At 37.1% G+C, this 19,776-nt stretch overlaps 1 long non-coding RNA gene across 1 annotated transcript; it reads left to right on the forward strand.

Moving 5' to 3' along the window:
- Positions 1-143: 143 nt before the first annotated feature.
- On the forward strand, positions 144-13,449 carry LOC143257973 (uncharacterized). The gene is made up of 5 exons (XR_013032062.1): positions 144-263; positions 6,713-6,747; positions 7,681-7,722; positions 9,049-9,084; positions 13,303-13,449. It is a non-coding gene; the product is annotated as an uncharacterized LOC143257973 (long non-coding RNA).
- Positions 13,450-19,776: the final 6,327 nt, after the last annotated feature.

Below are 19,776 nucleotides of genomic sequence, written 5' to 3' on the forward strand. Positions count from 1 at the left end.
AAATGTCATTGACCTTTAGAACAATACTACTGTTATAATATAAACAGTAATTGTAACAAAATAAGAAAATAAACAATGCACTGCTTCAACACGCATATCGTAATTTCTGTTCCACCGCTAGGTGGCAAACGTAAACCTGGTGAGCTATAAAAATACAAAGACGGAATTACGTCGAAGGAATTGTTAATCTATAAACAGTGAAATGAAAGTATTTTATTGCTTGGTAGTAGGAGTATTTGTTATGGTGGGAGGTATCGCTGCAGGTTAGTTCTTTATTTTTTTCCTTTTTACTTAAAATATTTAAGATAAATGTATTCTTTACAAAAAGAAAAGGGCAGATGAAAATAAGAAAAAAACGGGTTGGCTCCCAAAGAGATTTAGAGACAAAATTAGAGAAAACTATTAAATTAAAAAAAAATAAGTTGAGTTGTAGGATAAAAAACTTTGAAGATTATAGATTAAAGAAGTTTGTGAAGCGGGAAATTAGGAAGTAAAGAAAATGTATGAGAAAAAGTTGCCTGAAACTGTTAAACAGTCAGGATTTCTTTAAATTCGTTAAAACTAAATAAAATATTAAGGGGAGAACCTTTTGAGAGGTGATAAATGAAGGCTAGTGTCTGATGACGGTAGTACGCTATTACTAGTGGTAGGCGCAAATAGAATATTAGATAGTCTACAGAAATATTAGGGCCTGGCATGGCCTAGCGCGTAAGGCGTGCGACTCGTAATCTGAGGGTCGCGGGTTCGTGCCCGCGTCGCGCCAAACATGCTCGCCCTCCCAGTCGTGGGGGCGTATAATGTTACGGTCAATCCCACTATTCGTTGGTAAAAAAAAATCCCAAGAGTTGGCGGTGGGTGGTGATGACTAGCTGTCTTCCCTCTAGTCTTACACCAGAGGCGAATTAGGGACGGCTCGGTGCAGTCACTTAAATACTTGTTGAAGAATCCGCAAGCGATTGCGGCCCTATGTTCCCAGATGGAATCTAATGGTGATAACTAACAGAAATATTGAATACATAATTTCTTAATACAGGTCATTAGCTAGAACGTATTTGTAATATTATGCTCGGTTTTGTGCTTTTTACTTAAGAATGGCATCGAATTGTTGGAAGCCCTTCAGAGAAGGGTTTATTAGAACGGTCTCTGGGTTCAATATCAATCGGATAATCCATTTGGGCCAGGGTCAACTGAGTGCCAGCGTAGGACGTCCTCAACAGGTGTGGTGGACATTCTGATACTGGTGTTTGGGTATAGTGCTCACGAAACCCTGGCGTCGCTGCAGTGACTTTATATGGCACTGAATTACGTCCCATCGTAGAACTCCATGGTGAGTGAGGTCGGTGGGCACCAAAATATTTTTTATTATGGATACCCCTCACTAAAAAAAACAAGCATGACAGCATAGAGAAAAATCCAACTACTGGCAAACGACCGCGCATTGATGACTCTGTGTAGTCAAACTCACAACTTGAATCTGTTTCGCAAGTTTTTATTATATATTCTTTAAGTGAGAAATCCTTGGGGCAAATGTCTCCATTTTTTATTCAGAAGGGTTTAGAAGAGCTTGCCGGCTCACTTTAAATCGGTAAAAAAATTATGGTCTGGGGATATTTTAGTGGAAACAGCTTCATCACAATATTCCAAACTCCTCTTGAAGTCGAAGGCCATTGGGGATATACCCATTAAGGCTACTATTCATTCTACTTTAAATTATTTCAGAGGAATTATAGGCGAGAGGGATTTAAAGGCCATTCTAGAGTAGGAGATCCTCGCAGGTTTCACCAGCCAAGGTGTAACAGCCGTGCGCCAAATTTTTATTCGTAGAGATGGGATTCTGGAGCCGACAAATGTTCTGATACTAACATTTGCAGCATCACGTCCTCCTACCACAATCAAGGCAGGATATCTGAATTTTAAGATACGGCCTTATATTCCTAACCCTATTAGATTTTTCATTGTCAATGATTTGGTCACTCGAACATGTGCCTGTTGTGCTGGTAAAGACCATGATGCTTTTGAATGCCAACTAGAACCACATTGTGTTAACTGCAATTACCCACATCCTTCCTATTTTACTTCTTGCTCTAAATGGATGGAAGAGAAAGAAGTACAATGTCTTAAGACAGTTCATAATATTACTTAACCAGAAGCTCGGAAATTACTATTTACAATTCCATCTCAGACTTATGCTGCTGTAATCCATTCCACTCCATAGAACTCCAGACAGACCTTTCCGTGCCTCCTACATAATCCTTAACAGCTCATCTTAATCTAATACCCTCCAAAATCAACAAAGTTAACGAATCAATATCTACTTCTGTCTCTGTCCCTACCACATCTTCCAGTCATTGGCCAACTTCACCTTGTTCAAGCCCAGGTGTTTCCATGGGGTCTTCCTCTCTTGACACCCCAAAAATTAAACAACTCACTCGTTCACGTCCTCAATCACTGAAACGTATATTTACAAACTCCGACCTGCCTACTCGATCCAGTGAAGGATCACTAGAGAGTGACCGACTCGCATCCGGTAAAGAAAAAAGTGCGGTCGTAAGCAGAAGGTCTCCTTGCCATATTTTCCTCGAAAATAAAGAAAAATGGCTACACTAATCAAATGGAACTGTCGAGGTATTCAATCAAATGTGAATTACATCAAGGATTTGATTGATTTTTATCATCCCAAATGTCTTTCTTTACAGGAAACATTTTAAAAACCTACTAATACAGTCAAAATTCGACAATATTCCTTATACCAAAATGACAGGTCTTGTGCTGGTTGATCAACACGTGTCCACCCAGTTCTTGTAATTGAATACGCCCTTGGAGGCTTTAGCCATCCGTATCTCCTTGGGTCGTACCATCACTGTTTGCTCTCTGTACCTTACCCCTGGAAAAAAATTATCCCTCAGACCTTGATGATCTCATTGAGCAAATGCCAACCCCCTTTTTAATTTTGTGGGATTTTAGTGGCTATAATCCCCTCTGGGGTGGTTCTCGTATATTTGTGTGAGGGTCGTGGTATGGAGCATATGTTCCTGAATCACAACCTGTCTCTCTTCAATACTGACTCTTACATTTATTTTCATGGAGCCAGTCAGTCACTTAATGTTATAGATCTTTCTATCTGCTCACCTTCGCTTTTCACTTGCTTTTCTTGGGAGGTTGACATCAATTCACGGAGTAGTGATCATTTACCTATCATATTAAGAGAGATTGTTCGTGGTCAGTGCCATCTGACTCGTGTGTCTCAGTGGAAGTTGGACCAGGCCTAGTGACCCTCTTTCACTGCTCTCTCGGAACTTGGTCCTGCCATCTTATGTAGATTATCGATAGACGATTGTGTAGCAGCAGTAACTAACTGTATTGTCCAAGCAGCTGCTCAGTGCATCCCCAAAACCTCAACATCTTTTCCATGAAATCCTCGCTCTTGGAGAAATTCTGCTTGTTCTATAACACGAAAGCTCAGAAACGTGCTTGGGATAAATTTCGTAGATATCCCACAGTTACAAACCACATTGCATTCTAGCAAGCCCGTGCACAGGCTTGGCGAGTTGGATGTCAAAGCTAGAAGGAATCTTGGATTAAATTTACTTCCAACGTTTCTTCAACCCCCAGTTCTAAACTTATATGGGACAAGATCCGGAAGGTAAGTGGACGGTATACTTCTGCCCCTCTCTATCTTTATATTCAATGACCATGAAGTTGTTGATGCTCAGAGCATTACCAGAACTTTTGGTGAATGTTTCTCTCGTGTATCTAGCTCTTCAAACATATCCCCTTTCCTTTTCAACTGACCATCCCTATGACTACAATCGCCCTCTTACACTGGTGCAAGTTCGAGTTCCACCATGAGATACTACGCCACCTTTCTCCTGCCTCTCTTACTATTCTCCTGGCTGTCTTTAACCAGATATGGCAGGAGAATGTCTTTCCTGATGCTTGACGCCAAGCTATTGTACTCCCTATTTTTTAACCTGGGAAAGATCTAAAGGTTCCTTCGAATTATCGTCCCATTGCTTTGACGAGTTGTTTCAGTAAGATCTTAGAGAGGATGATTAACGCTTGTCTTGTTTGGTTCCTTGAATCAAACAACCTTCTCTCACCCACTCAGTGTGAGTTCCGAAGGCAACGCTCCACGATAGACCACTTAATTCGCCTTGAAATATCAGTTGGAGAAGCCTTTTTGAAGCGACATCTTGTTTCTATTTTGATCTAGAGAAAGCTTATAATTAAACGTGGAGATATGGCATCTTGCGAGACCTTCACTTATACGGATTGCGGGGCAATTTGCCACTTTTTATTAAGCATTTTTAATGAACCGCCGATTCCCAGTCCATGTGGGCTCAAAACTTTCCCGTCTTTTCCCACAGGAACTTGGAGTCCCTCGGCGCTTTATTTTGAGTGTCACACTTTTCAGTATAAAGATATTAATGCCATCAGTGAACGGCTACCCCCTACAGCTGCAAATGGTCTTTTTGTTGATGACTTTCACATCTCATGTCAGCAATCAAACATGAGGTTTATTGAGCGACAGCTACAAACTGCAATCAATTATATACTTAAGTGGACTACAGCAAACGGTTTTCCACTTCCTCTCTCTAAAACTGTTTGTGTAATTTCTGCCGCCAATGGGGTATTTATCCAGATCCAGAACTTCTTATTGAAAATGCTGTACTTCCTGTTGTCCCTGAGGCAAAGTTCTTAGATCTTATATTTGACTGTAAATTAAACTTTATTCCCCATATCAAGCAACTTTGTGTCAAATGTATAAGAGCACTGAACATCCTCCATGTCCTCTCTTCCACCTCTTGGGAAGCGGATCAATACTTCATGCTTAAAATTTATCGTTCCCTTATCTGATTCAAACTTGATTATGGGTTTATGGTTCTGCCAGAACCTCAGCACTGAAAATGCTGGATCATATCTACTATCAGGAGCTTCGGCTTTGCACTGGGGTCTTTCGTACTTCTCCAGTCCAAAGTTTGAATGTGGAGTCCCATGAACCTACTCTGTATATTCGCCGTTTGCAGCTGTCTCATAACTTGGGGTTATGTTTTCCATTCTCAATGGGCCACACGTTTCTATAATAGAAAATCTGCCATTGTTTCTTTTTAGCCTTCGTATTCGGGCACAATCAGAAACATTGGATGTCTTTTAATAGCATAGCAGTATAAACAGTTTGACCTCTTCCACCATTGCTAATTATTTTTCCCAACTGTAACCTATTTTTGAGTCATCTGAGGAAAGCCGATACTCCCGATTAGAAATATCGCTCTTTATTTGCTGAACATCTTTCGAAGACAATCCATCCATTCCCATATATACAGATGGTTTAAAATCAGGTGACTCTGTAGGTTCAGCTATGGTTTGTTACAGTTCGGTTGTAGTACACAGAACCGCCTCAGCAGTTTCTGTGTACACTGCTGAATTGTTTGTCATTTCTCTTGCCCTGAATCATATTGAAATTATGCAATACACGAATTGGACGATCTATACTGATTCACTTAGCTGTCTATTGGCCCTAACATCATTCCATGTTAGTTACCATCATATTCTTATTAATATCCAAAATAAACTGTCCCATCTCTTTCCATCATCTATCTCTGTTCAGTCTTTTGGATGCTAGGTTGTATTTGTATTCATGGGAATGAGCTAGCTGACAGAGCAGCAAACTCGATCTGTTCTGGCTCTATCACCACTGCCCCTGTTCCATATATGGACTATGGTCCAGTTATCAAAACCCGACTATACACCAGTTTGCAGTGGTCCTGGAGTGAGCAACGAAATACACTTTTTTCAAATTAAGCCTCATTTGGCTCTTTGGCCATCTTCTTTCTGTAAAGATAGAAGGGAGGAAGTTGTTTTGGCTAGGTTACGCATTGGTCACATTTTTTTTTTTTAACTTGCCACTTTTATCTGGTACTGATGCATCGATGTGTGGTCTGTGTGGCACTCGGGTCACAATCGTACATATTTTATTATCATGCCGTCGTTACAACCAAGAACTACAACGCCATTTTAAACTTATTTTTAAGGTAGGTTTGCCCTTGACATCAGCCAATGTCATAGGTGATACTGACCGCCTCACTCGTGTTTTAACATTTTTAAGAGCCATTGATCTTTTAAGGTTTTTATTGGGCAATACACTGTTTTAGCATAATTTCTTTTACACACTTTATTTTGACCTAAACCCAGGACCGGAAAGGCCAACTTCAGGTGACTAACAGCAAGTTTGAACTTAATGCTTCAGTCTTCCTGGTAGGTGTTAATTTTACAAATTTTTACCGTAATTTTTATATACCATTATAGTGTACTGCATCTTGTCTTGATTGACATAAATAGCCTAACAGCTTTGTGTCAATAACCACGAAATGCCTACCTACTTGTAGTTGGGGCGATCACATATTGATAGGATTATTTAGCTTTCGTTTATCAATGTGAGCTTGCATCAGGATCTACTGTTTTTTTTTCTCTTATAAGTGTTAAATTTATAATATTTTTTTTCTCATTTCTTCTTAGCGTAGGGACAAATAATTTATAGTCAAGGCTTGTGTAAGTTATCTTAACTTCTTAAGGTCAAGACCTGATCGAAGTCTTGGCTTTATCTTGTTCCCCATCTTTAACTTTAAACGTTGGATTGTATTTTGTATGTTGTATAATTTTAGATAATAGCCTAAACTTGTTTCACTCCGTCTGATATCCGTCTCTTTAACAGAAACGAAGGTAGCTAGCGAGGAAACCATCATATTGGTAAGTACACTTCTTGTGAATGCAAACAGCTCAAACTTTAAGTATCGTTTGAAAAATTGAATGAATGCGAAGAAATTTTTGAAATCTAATATTAAACTAAGCTATAAACAGTGTATCGTTGTTTCGGTTAAGACTGATCGAAGGTGTCTTAAAGCAGTTTGACTTCAGTGTACTTTTTACCATCGCAGTAATTTTTAAATCTTAATTTATTAGTTTAGTGAAAAAAAATCTAATCTAAGAGAAAAATCTAAGTAATTTTTAGAGTATTTGCATTATAGTGCTGGTAAGTGAATATTTTATGAAATTCAAACCCTACGTGTTGTATACGCGAAAATAATTTCTGAATTGCGAAAACTATATAGAAAATTTTATTTATTGAAACTTAATTACTTTCACCGTTGTGGTTTGTAGCCTTAACATTGGACAAATTGCTACTTATTAAGGCTTAGACGTTTAATTTATAGACCAATAATTGTTATAATAACTTCCTTTAAAAAAAAACTAATAATATTGTGGAAGACTTATTTATTCTTGCAACCAGCTTTCTTTACTTGAATTCCTAGGTCAATCCCTTAACTTAATACTCCTTCCACCTCGCATGACTTCACCTCCAATTTCCATTAAGTTTCGATATGGACAGGCAAACCCTGTAAGGAGGTTTTTAAATGGGAATCTAATTTCATATTCTGAAAATGGAAACTTTCCTGTAGAGGTTGTATGTCAGTTGGGAATTCGGAATTTGTATAATCCTGTTTATTCTTCTGGTTCTCCAGTAGCAATAAAGGGTGCTGAAGTGAGTTGAAATTCTAACCTTTTCTTCGTTTGGGTTTATTACAACCATTATCTCTTACCTCCCTCTGGTTGAGTGCTTTAAATGTTTAATCCAATAAAGTGAAAAATTTGTAGTTAATTAATTATCGCTTTTTTCAATAGTGTGAAAACTTGCTATCCAACTGTACCAGTCAAGACGGAAACGTAAGTTTGAAAAACGTTTGTTTTTCTTGATCTTAAAATAATGATGGTAAAAATGTTTTATGTTACAATAGTTTAAATTTCTAACGTTTAAAATACACAACACTTAAACTCAACACAGGTCTTTATTAAAAACACTGCATGTTTCAGTAGATCACTAACTCGCCATCGGGAAAGAAAGTAAAGTTAAACCTCCTTGCTGTTTGTAATAATACACACTGACCAATTACTTAATATAATGATGCTCATACCTGTTTTCTTTAATATATTCGACTGTTTTATGCAAAGCCTATACTCGTATTAAAGTTTCAAATATTTCTTTAGTTTTATTCATGTAATCAAATATCTGGTAACCAGTAAATAATTAAACACTTACCACTCTTTAATCTTAATTTAACTCGATTTTTCGCACATTCTTAAGAGAACTTTAGAACGTTGGTTACAAGTACCATGAAAACAGCCTTTTAAGATGTAACTAATTGTCTGTACAGCGATTTATTCATTTCCACTAACTTTCTTTTCAAAGAAAATGTATTGGTAACCAAAATATCGTGGGTTAACTTCACGAAACTTTCTCACTGAGCTGATCGCACCAACGACTGAAGCGTCGTACCTGTTTCTCACAGTGACATCGCTAGCCAATGGCATCGTTTTTTTTTTTTTTCTCAAATCCATCTCAACTTTAGTTTTGGTTCCTTAAAATAGGTCACATTCTTGAGCCTGCCGAGAAAACCGAACTTTTAATACTAAAATTTTAAGTTATCCAGTTACTTACTGATCAACGAAAAGTCTCGTGCAGATTTAATATTGGACGTCAAAATTATTGTTATTCTGATGTTTTAACATAAACTAAGTTGCAACGAAAAACTATCGACAGGTTCATTGAACCTACTTTCAACAACAGTTTATACGCTTTCCTGGAGCATATCCTGATAACTCTACATCTAGCGAATTCTCAAACGGGAGTTTAATAATTCCCAAATGTAGGTCTAACTACCAGTTAGTACTTAAAGTACTAAAGAGTTCGATGTCTTGGAAATTTGCAATAAAACTAACTGATATCGGTGTCAGTTCTTTACTGTAAAAATTGTAAGTTGTAATAGTTGCTTGAAGAATTCTTAGCTTAGCCGGGTAGGTTATGCCAACAATAGTTGTATAATTAATTCTTAATGTTAAGCAATCTTGTAACTGAGTCTCCTTGGACTGTCTTACATTACTTCTACTTATATTTACAATCCTAAATTTTGTTTTGCTTGCAGTGAGCTTTCTTGAACTGGTGTTTTTGTTTTTACGATCTAATATAAAAGTACCTTCTCGTTCATTTTACAGGTGGATAAAGACTTATGCTACCTAGCTTACAAACAAGTAAGTATTAATTACAGGTTAAGGGTTTTCTAGCAGTAAACTATAAACTCGGGAACCTCTCAATTGGACGTTCGACTAAATATTCCTAACGCATCCAGACTGAACCACCAGATCCAAGAAATTGTTTAAAATAACGTGCACAACGTTGTATTCATTACGATATCAAAATGTTTATCAATGGAATAAGATGTAAATTCGCTGTAGGTGTTTTAGGTCTTACTTTTGTTTCTGTTGTACACTTGTAACTAATTTCTGCACAAAGAGTGTAAAGATGTTTATAGAATTAGTTTTAAAAGAAAAGGTGAATATTAAAACCATATTTAGGTAACTATGAAGCTTTCATTTAAACAAATAACTTTATAGGTGGCCACACACATGATTTTAAACGTGTTTACAACATCGTAATCTCTTCTATACCAGCAATAAAGAAAACTTAACTATTCAGTAGTTTCTTCTGTCTGGACATGAACCTTCGTTTTGTATTGCATCTATCGTGCTGTAAAATTTTAAATTTTTTACCAAATATAAATTGCTGAATTTGAATAAGTAAACCTATCTCGGGAGATTCTCTCGAATGAAAATATGTCGCTGTACTTAACTAAAACTCGGATTTGCCGTTAATGTGATAGAATTGAATCGTTTGTTTCATTTCTTGTACTTCTATTCACAGTAAAACGACATCTCCGTGGTGGAATCCTACCTGTCACATGGCACGGAAGGCTCAAAAACGGGCCTGGAATACTTTCCGTAGATATCCCATACTCTCGAACCGCATCGCTTTCCAGCAGGCACGTGAACATGCTCGGTGGGTAAGACGTCAAATCCAGGAATCTTGGATTAAGTTCACAACTAGCATGTCTTCTACCACCAGTTTTAAAGTCATAGGACAAGATTCTAAAGGTCAGTGGGCAGAATACTTCTGTCTCCCTTTCGATCTTGCTTTTTGATGGCCAGGAAGTAGCCGATACTCTAGGTAAAAGATTTTGCCGGGTATCTAGCACTTCTGCTTCTTACTCCACCTTCTTAGCCATCAAGACTTGGGCAGAGCATTCACCTCTTTCCTTTTGAGCTGATTTTCTCTATGACCATAATCGTCCCTTTACACTGGTGGAACTCAAACTGGTCTTTCAGCGGTCTGGCAGTACATTGGTCAGACCTGATGATGTACACTATGAAATGCTGCGCCATCTATCTCCTACTTCTCTTGTTATGCTTCTGATAGTTTTTAACCGGATTTGGCAGGAGAATGTTTTCCTGATGCCTGGCGCAGGCTATTGTCCTACCTCTCCCTAAGCCTGGAAAGGATCCCAAGACTCCTTCAAACTACCGTCCACTTGCTTTGACGAGCTGTCTCTGTAAGGTCTCAAAGAGGATGGTTAATGCTCATTTTGTTTGGTTCCTCGAATCAAACAACCTCCTTTCATTCACCCTGTGTGGGTTCCGACGACAGTGCTACACCGTGGACCACCTAATTCGACTTAACGTCAGTCAGAAACCTTTCTCAAACGACATCTTGTATCAGTATTCTTTGACATTGGGAAGGTTTATATACAACATGGAGGTATGGTATTTTGCGAGACCTCCATATAAATAGGTTCCGTGGCAATTTGCCCATTTTTATAAATTTTTTAATGGACAGGAGATTCCATATTCGTGTGGGTTCGACACTTTCCCGTTCTTTTTTACAGGAACTTAGTTCCTCAGGGCTGTGTCCTGAGTGTCACACTTTTCAATATAAAGATGAATGCCATCACTGAACATCTCCCTCTTACTGTTGCAAATGGGCTCCATATTGAAAACTTTCAGATCTCGTGTCCGTCGTCGAACGAACATGAGGTATGTTGAGCAGCAGCTACAGACTGCCCTCAATCGTTTACTGAAGTGGACCACAGCAAACGGCTTTAACTTCCCTCTCTCTCTCACTCTCTCTAAAACCGTTTGCATGCACTTTTGCTGCCAATGGGGTATTCATCTTGATCCTGAACTCCGTATTGGTGAAGTTGTTCTGCCTATGGTACCCGAGACAAAGTACTTGGTGCTTATCTTTGACCGTAAGCTGATCTTTATACCACACATCAAGCAGCTACAGGTCAAATGTACAAGAGCACTGAACATCCTCCGTACCCTCTCTTCCACCACTTGGGAAGCAGATCGATATCGTGCTCTTATTCGATCAAAACTCGTCTATGGGTCACTGGTCTATGGCTCTGCCAGACCCTTGGCCTTAAAGATGCAGGAACACATTCATCATCAAAGATTTCGGCTCTGCACTGGGCTTTCTTCACTTTCCCAGTTCAGAGCTTATACATAGTCTCGTGAACCTTCTTTGAACCTCTGGCGTTTGAAACTGTCTTTACTATATGCTTCAAAACTTCGTTCCTTACCAAAGCATCCCGTCTGGGGTTGTGTTTTCCTTCCTCGGTAGGACATAAGTTTCAGAACAGACGATCTGCCATTGCTCCATTTGGCCTTAGTATCCAGTCGCAGTTGAATGAATTGGGTCTGTCCTTGGATAACATTGCTGCATCCACTTGTCAGCCCATCCAACCATGGCTTTTTACAGTCCCCAATTGTGATCTATCTTTAAGTCACCTGATAAAAGCACACTCCCGATTGGAAATGCTGTCTGTTATTTGCTGAATATCATTCGAACCATCCTTCCATTCCTACTTATGCAGATGGTTCGAAATCGGGTGCCTGTGGGCTCTGCCATGGTTTGTTGTGGTTCGATGGTTGCGCGCAGAATCCCCTTTACAACTGCGTTTACTATTGTGCGCTATTTCTCTTGTCCTGGATCACATATAAGCCAAGCAGTACTCAAATTGCACTATTTATACTGACTTGCTTAGTTCTCTACTGGCCCTGAAATTGCTTCACGTTAGTTCACACCCTGTTTTCGCTAATTTTTAACACCGACTGGCCCATTTCTCTAACATCTACTTCTATCCAGTTTTTCCGGATACCGGGCCACGTTGGTATTCGCGGGAACGAGCTCGCCCACACCGCGGCTAAATCTCTGCTCTGGCATTCTTACTGCTGTGCCTGTTCCATACATGGACTATGGTCTGTATTGAACGCTCGGCTCCATGCTAGCTGGCAGTCGATTTGGAGTGAGCGATGTTAAAACAATCTCTTCCAAATAAAACCCTATATTGGACTTTGGTCATCTTGCTTCTGTAAGGATCGGGAAGAGGAAGTTGTTCTAAATAGACTACGCATTGATCACAGTTTTTTAACTCATCGTTTTCTTTTATCTGGAACTGATGCATCAGTGTGTAGTTTGTGTAACACTCAGATCACAAAAAGCTACATTTTACTTTCTTGTCATCGTTACAATTCACAACAACGGCACCATTTTAAACATGTTCTGTCCCAAGGTTTGTCCATAACGTTAAACAGTGTTATTGGTGATGGTGACACTGTCCACCTTGATAATATTTATAGTTTTTTGAAGGCCATTAATCTTTTCAAAGCCATTTAAGTTTTGAATTTGTACTTTACACCTTTTTGATGTGGCTCCCTTTTAAAAATCACAGTTCATCTAGTTCGATTTGAAATTAGAAACTGGCCGTAACATTAAATAATTCGAAACCAGGACTGTCAAGGCCAACTTCAGGTGACTGACGGTGGTCTTTGAACTTACCTGTTAGTCTTCCTGGCGAGTTATGATAATTACAATTATGCTATAGAAAGTCCTTTACAACTTGTATTAGTGTAGTTGTTCTTTTAACGTTGTAGACTAAATGTAAACATTGGTTTTATGCTATTTATATTTTCTTTTTCAACTTTGTTTTGTTTTACCTTAATTTCTTTTTATGAATTTTACTAAATCTAATTTTAACTTTTTACTGGATGTTTGGTGTAGATTGCCTAGCTGCTTTGTGTCATAAAACACAATCAACCAAGACAACATCAAAGCCGATCTTAAAACTAAAGGTAGCCACATAAGTCCCCTTGTTTGTAATATTGGTAGATATCTAAGTGAATCGTAAACGAGCATGTGAAGCTATGGTTGACCCACAAAATAATCATCTGTTTTGTTCTGGAATTTACTACCGTATGCATCATAAGATAGTCTCGGTGTAAAAGGTACATTTTGAATTTTTTAATACATAAATGCCCGTCCATATCCCGTACTAACATACGTATTTTCATTGTCTTGTTCTTTTTCTTTTCTTAAACAGTTTATAATAATCATAATCGGCGTTTTTTTTCTAGTGCTACGAAGAGAATGGACATCTTGTGTTCTAAGTTGACTTGGATGGAACATCAGTACTAAAATTCGACCATTTTAACCTTTAGCATATTTAAAATTATGTCTCTGAAAGTTAAGCATATTTGAAATGAAATAAACTCTTTTATGGACTTTGTTTTCATTAGTCAATTTATGGTTCTTCACCCTACCCAACTCCTTGTATTGATACCTTTTATACACGTATTTCTTCACACCTGAAGACCATCTATGAACATTTAAAATAAGGGTTCTCAAACGTTAATTCGAGGACCGTTTTACAAACAAAAAACCAGTTGTGACTAAAGTGCTAGTTTTAACGCACAAAGGCATCTAGTGTATTCAACTACCTGTTTGTAAACCCTTCTCCACGATGAGGTGGGAGTTGATTCGTATCTAAGTTGTTTTTTTTTCATTAGTTGATGATATAGTTTACTATCATGGCAACTTGGTATCATTTCAGTGTACAAGTAGTTCATATTCACCGTATAATTAGAAGAGTGATAATTTGTAGAGATACTTGAACGTGACGTAATAAATCTCATTTCACAGTATTGATATTTTAACTTAAATTAAGTAGCCATATGTAATGACCATGGCATGCAACTAAAACTACCAGAACCAATAGTAACTTCAGAACAACTAATTTGAAAAAAAGTCAAAGATAAACCTGATAAAGTATTTATTTGTTAAAACTAAAACATATTGTTTCTGCAGTTGGGTGTTCTTACATTAGTAGCCCGTCACCCCCAAACAGGCTCGCTCTTTCAGCTGTTGGATCATTGTAATGTTACGGCCAGTCCCACTATTCGTCGAGAAGAGTAGCCCAAGAGTTAATGGTGGGTGGTGATGACTACCTGCCTTCAATCTAGTCTTACACTGCTAGATTAGGGACGGCTAACAAACAAAAAACCTTAATAAACCAAAAAATATTTTCGGAGTATCGCTAAGATTCAGGTCAGTTTTTGATCCATATACCTACTAAAATAATTCAATCAAAATATAATGAAATTGGTATGCTAAACATTGCAAATGATTCTGTTCTGAATTTCTAATTGTTTGCTAAAAATCTAGAAGTAAAAGCTTGTATTCTGTAACCAACCATTATCTAAATTAGATGGGAGATGTTTAGGTCCTCGGCAGTGACGATTGGATTTTGTAACCGAATACGTAATACCAGAAAATGGAAGTAGTTCATAACATGGTCTAAGGCTCAAATTCCCGGATGCAATCAGCCAATGGGAATGCTCTTACCCAGTCTCGTGATCAGCAGCGCTTATTTACTGTATCAAAACGCAATAGTTGATCACACGGATTCTATGAATCAAAACGCATCTAAATACACTGAGGAAAAAAATACGAAACCAATTTAATACAGAACTGTTCAGACCGAAAATAATTATAAATGTATATAAATAGTCGTAACGCACGTAAAACATTCGACGCTTAATTATCAAAATAAAACAACTTACCAAAAACATTTTTAAAGAAAACTCTTGAAATACAAGATGACCTCGATACGAACATCCACTATTTTAACACAATAAATCGGCACATTAGCCAATATTCCCGGCTGAGATTTTAACTTTTAAAATCAACAAGCAGTAACAGTCACTAACATGGAACTGTCTTCATTTTTTTAAAAAAAAGTACTGAAAACAGAGCCAAAAGAAGATAACACACAAGCTATTCTCTTAAACAAGAGAGAAGCTTAAATACTCCACTTGAAATTCTTTTATGTGGAATTAGAGTAAGCTAATGTGAGATCTTTGGTCGTGATCAAGCACATCTATCGTAATAGTTTGACCCTATGAGGCCAAAGCTGGAAGTAAATGTCAAACTTGTTGTGAGAGGACGGAGCGTTTGTGTTTAAAAACTTTGATCCGTAGTTAAGATACTCGGAGATTATTTGATCATTTAACATCATTGTTAGCATGTCCCTAACTTTACGTTGTATCTCAGCCTCTTGGAAGCAAGAAAACATTCTTATGTTTATAAACCAGGACGTCGAAAACCAATTAGTTTAACAAGTTTTATGACCAAAATTTTAGAAAGAATAATTGGTAATAGACTTTAAACTTTCTTAGAGCAAACGGCTAAATTACTGCAAGTGCAAAACGGTTTCAGAAATTTTCTGCAAACTACGGATCGTACAGTTAGGGTAACTGAAATCATAATAGAGATTTTTAATGAAAACAAATGCATTATGTTTCGGTATAGGGAAAGCATTTGATACTGTACGGTAGTACAGCATGCAGAGTGGAGGTGGATGGCATATACTCAGAGGCATTTATTTTCCAGGGAGGGGTAGTTATTCCCATTCTCTTCATGATGTATGTAAGTGACATGCTCTTAACGGATCCAAGTTTTTGTCTGCTATTTCAATTTGCAGATAATGCGACGATTTGAGAGTGCCATAACTCCGTCAAAGTAGCCACCAGTTCATTGCCGGTTCTAAATGAAATAATAAAATATCAGAAGAACAGAATATAGATAAACGTACAGAAAGCAAGTATGCTGATATTTTCTAGCAAGACTAAAATTTGTAGACAAACCATAATTATACCAAAGTGGAATTATGGCATCCAATAGTGGAATGGCCTGTCTTTATAGTAGAAATAACCTTAACTCCCACACAGGGTCCAGGGTTTGGACATTCAGCCAGTGTATCATGCAAGGCCTCATGAGCGTACAGGATAGTCCGCCTGCATTTCTGTGTTGCTAGTCTAAATGATGATTTGTGATTAAACCATAATTTTACAATGCAGGTGTGCAGCATACTATGGTCCAAGTGAAGTTTTTAAATTTTTCAACCATTTAAATTATGAATAGCTCACTTGAACAGTAACCAACAGTTTCACAAACACAACAACTACAAATAGTTATTTCTTTGTTCTGCAGTACCTATTTTCTAGAACCATAAACATATAACTAGCATATGAAATCAACTGTTCTTCTTTATTGGATAACTGCAACATTACTCTGATGCCACTGTAACTCATAATATCAGTGTCAAACTGTAATTCGCAGGCCTGTCATAGATTTGCCAACACTAAGGCTTTTACCAAACAATATTTCAGAGATGGGAATGCTTGCTTGCACTCCTCACTTTATTTAAACTGTTTTAATTTAGTAAGAACCAAAATGGACTTAAATGTGTGATCAACTACTAAGATGTCATGAACATAGATTGGTATTTCTCCTATTACAATCCCTTAAGTTTAAGTTCCTTTACTCTTCAAAAGTAATGAACACGTTACACAGGATGAACAGAATAAGATAAAAGTCATCTTGAGTATTAAGAGTAGTCTTTGACTTGCTTTTGTCATCTAGTTCAACTTTCCAATATCTGTATGACAGAATTAAGGTATTGAACCAAAGGATCCCTTCCTCAGTGCATTTAGATACGTGTTTATTTGTGGTATTGAAAAGCATAAACGTGAGTTACAGCATTTACCTACCTAAAATCAATACAAAAAGTTAGTGCACCTTTCTTATTCCTGGGACCAGGCATTCTCTGGAAACTATGATTTAGGTACTTACAATCTGCTCTATTTTGGCTAACCGTTTCCCTAGTATTTCAGGGAAGCTTACATAACATTTGTTTAATCAGACATGTATCACCTTTATCTATTATGTTAAGTGATTGAAGTTTGCCAGTCAACCATCTGCTCTTGTTAACACATCAGGTATTCCCTGGAAACAAATCATTTATTTATTGTTCCTCGGTTAAATTTAGATTAACTGCACAATCATGAACTATCAACCTCGGGTGTGTTGGTATGCAAGTTTCTACTTTGGGGCACAGTTGAATGGATGTAACATTTGCATTCTCGATAGTAACTTTTACTTTGCTTACAATGTTAATGGTTATTTCAGCTTGCAGGTAGATGGCCAACAGCTGATAATTACAGAAGAGCGCCAGAACTTAACTTGGACAAACAATTGCTGGAGCTAATGCTGTTTATGTTCTGCTCATTTCGCGCATAGGCTCACTTCTAGCCTTTACCAGACTCCAAATTCTTTTATGGATTACATTCATTTCAACAGTATATCTTGAAGCTCGAGGAGGCTCACCGTTGCTCTACAATTATGGAGGGCTTTGGCTGGCAGATGATATTCTCCAATATTGCGTTGATTTGGAGACAGCAAATTCTGTAACTCCGTGGCAAAGTATCAGATTATGCCACCTTACACCAAAATTTTCCCTCAATGGAGAACCCTGTAAAATTATGATCTGGTTTTACCAAACATTGGCAGTTCTTCCCAGGTCGTAGGTTGCAGTGAAATAGCAGTCATGCGCTTTTGCAGCATCAACAAAAGTCCAACATTTAGGAGAAGACTTCTCATAGATGCAACTATTCTACCTTGGATGAATCTTTCCTCGGTGGTTGACTCTCCCTTTAAGTTACACATCCTTACTGTAAATAATGTCATTTTCAAACAAATAAGTATTTTTTAAACGTTTCAGTCAAAAAGTTCATTCTCCAGTATTCTGTGGTCACAGTACTAATATTTTTTTTACCTATCTGATCTGCGGTATATTCACGTTGAAATTTACCCTAAAGGCCTGCTTAATAGGAATTTTGAATAGAATATGGTACTAAAGAAAAGAATTAAGCCTTTACTGGCTGAATTTAAGGCAATAAATAAATGTACTGAACAGAAAGTGTAATACACTATGAACACAATATTAGCTTACAATAGATTATTACCTCTTTATAAAGTCAAAATTAGGTCAAGCTTTGAAGGGACTAGGAATCAGTCTAATTAAATGAGATATATCTAATTAAAACATTGCATTTTCCTGCGATACAACCCTACCACGTGACTGGTGATTGCCATACCACATAGGTGGAACAAGAATTTCTAGTTATTATTTGTACAAGCAGTGAGAGACATTGGCATCGACATATATAAACAAAGTAACTTGTAGCAATGTTCTTTACGGGCTTTGGTACAATTCACTTAACTTTGAGAACGATAAAAGTAACTTGAAACAGATAAACTAATCTTGATCAGGTATTGTGAGCAACCCGATCATAGTTAGAACAAAGAATGAATTAAGAGTCAAATATCAATACTACAAAAAGAAGAAACTTATAATATACTGCTATATCACAAGACTACTTTTTTAAAGGAAACTTTCACATACGTGATAAGTTATAAGTCTTAATACGAACAGCACTTCGAAATAATTTAAAACGTAAAAGTTTATTCTTACATTTAAGAACAAGTTATTCCATACGAATGTTTCATTTATTATTCATTTAGTTCTCCAGCTTGTGGATTGGTTTTATTTTGGTTTGTTTTGGAGTTTCGCACAAAGCTACTCGAGGGCTATCTGTGCTAGCTGTCCCTAATTTAGCAGTGTAAGACTAGAGGGAAGGCAGCTAGTCATCACCACCCACCGCCAACTCTTGGGCTACTCTTTTACCAACGAATAGTGGGATTGACCGTCACATTATACACCCCCACGGCTGGGAGGGCGAGCATGTTTAGCCAGCTTGTGGAAGTCTATTTATTTTATGCAAAAATCACATTTGAATATTTGCTGTATTCACTGTGGAAAATCGAACCACAGATTATAGCATTGTAAGTCAGTGTTGGAGCATCACCAAATTATTAAAATGGTATTTGAAATGTGCATCAGAAAAACTGAACAACATATTGCACATATAAATTAAATAAGACTTGTGCACAGATAGAATATTAAAAAACAACATTAAATTTATATTTTTAGAACAAAGCTACATTGAGCTATCAGCTGTGTCCACCGCGGAGAATCGAGCTTCGGACTTTTGCGTTATAATTCCATACGCCCACCCACCGGGGAACAAAATATTAACAATTAACATACAATGTTGCGTCGTACTATAATTATTGGAATGAAACATTTCAAATTTTTTGACAAAGATGTTAATAAACAAAACGTACATTTAAAAGAAACTCTTATCACCCTTGAATTTAGGCCGGAATTTAATTCAAAGAATATATGAAAAAAATCTTAATTTGCTCATATAAACCTAGTTGGGAAAAAATGAAAAGTAGATAAGCTCTTATTCCAATGTTGCTTTAATTTTTTATTTTTTCATTTATTCTTACACGTTAAACATGTACTATTTTTATATTTAAAAAATATAATTGGATTGATGTGTATTATATAAAAATACCTTCAAATTCTTGTAAAAACAGCACTTACTATTCAGTAACAAAATTTGAGCCACAGATGAAAATTTTTACATATATTTGTAGTAGAAAGCTACTCTTCAAATAAATTGTAGTTAACAACAAGATTGCGCACTATTATATTTTTTAACTGTTTAATTATGTTTGATTGATTATTCCTTAGCAATTTAATTACATGAGGAATGTTTTGTATCAGGTATGTATGTATATATTTATTGTTTCTGGAGCTTTTGCTGTTTATATGTATATATATTTAAAAAGAATATAGCGAC

This window comes from Tachypleus tridentatus, chromosome 7 (assembly GCF_004210375.1).
Source record: "Tachypleus tridentatus isolate NWPU-2018 chromosome 7, ASM421037v1, whole genome shotgun sequence".
NCBI lineage: Eukaryota > Metazoa > Arthropoda > Merostomata > Xiphosura > Limulidae > Tachypleus > Tachypleus tridentatus.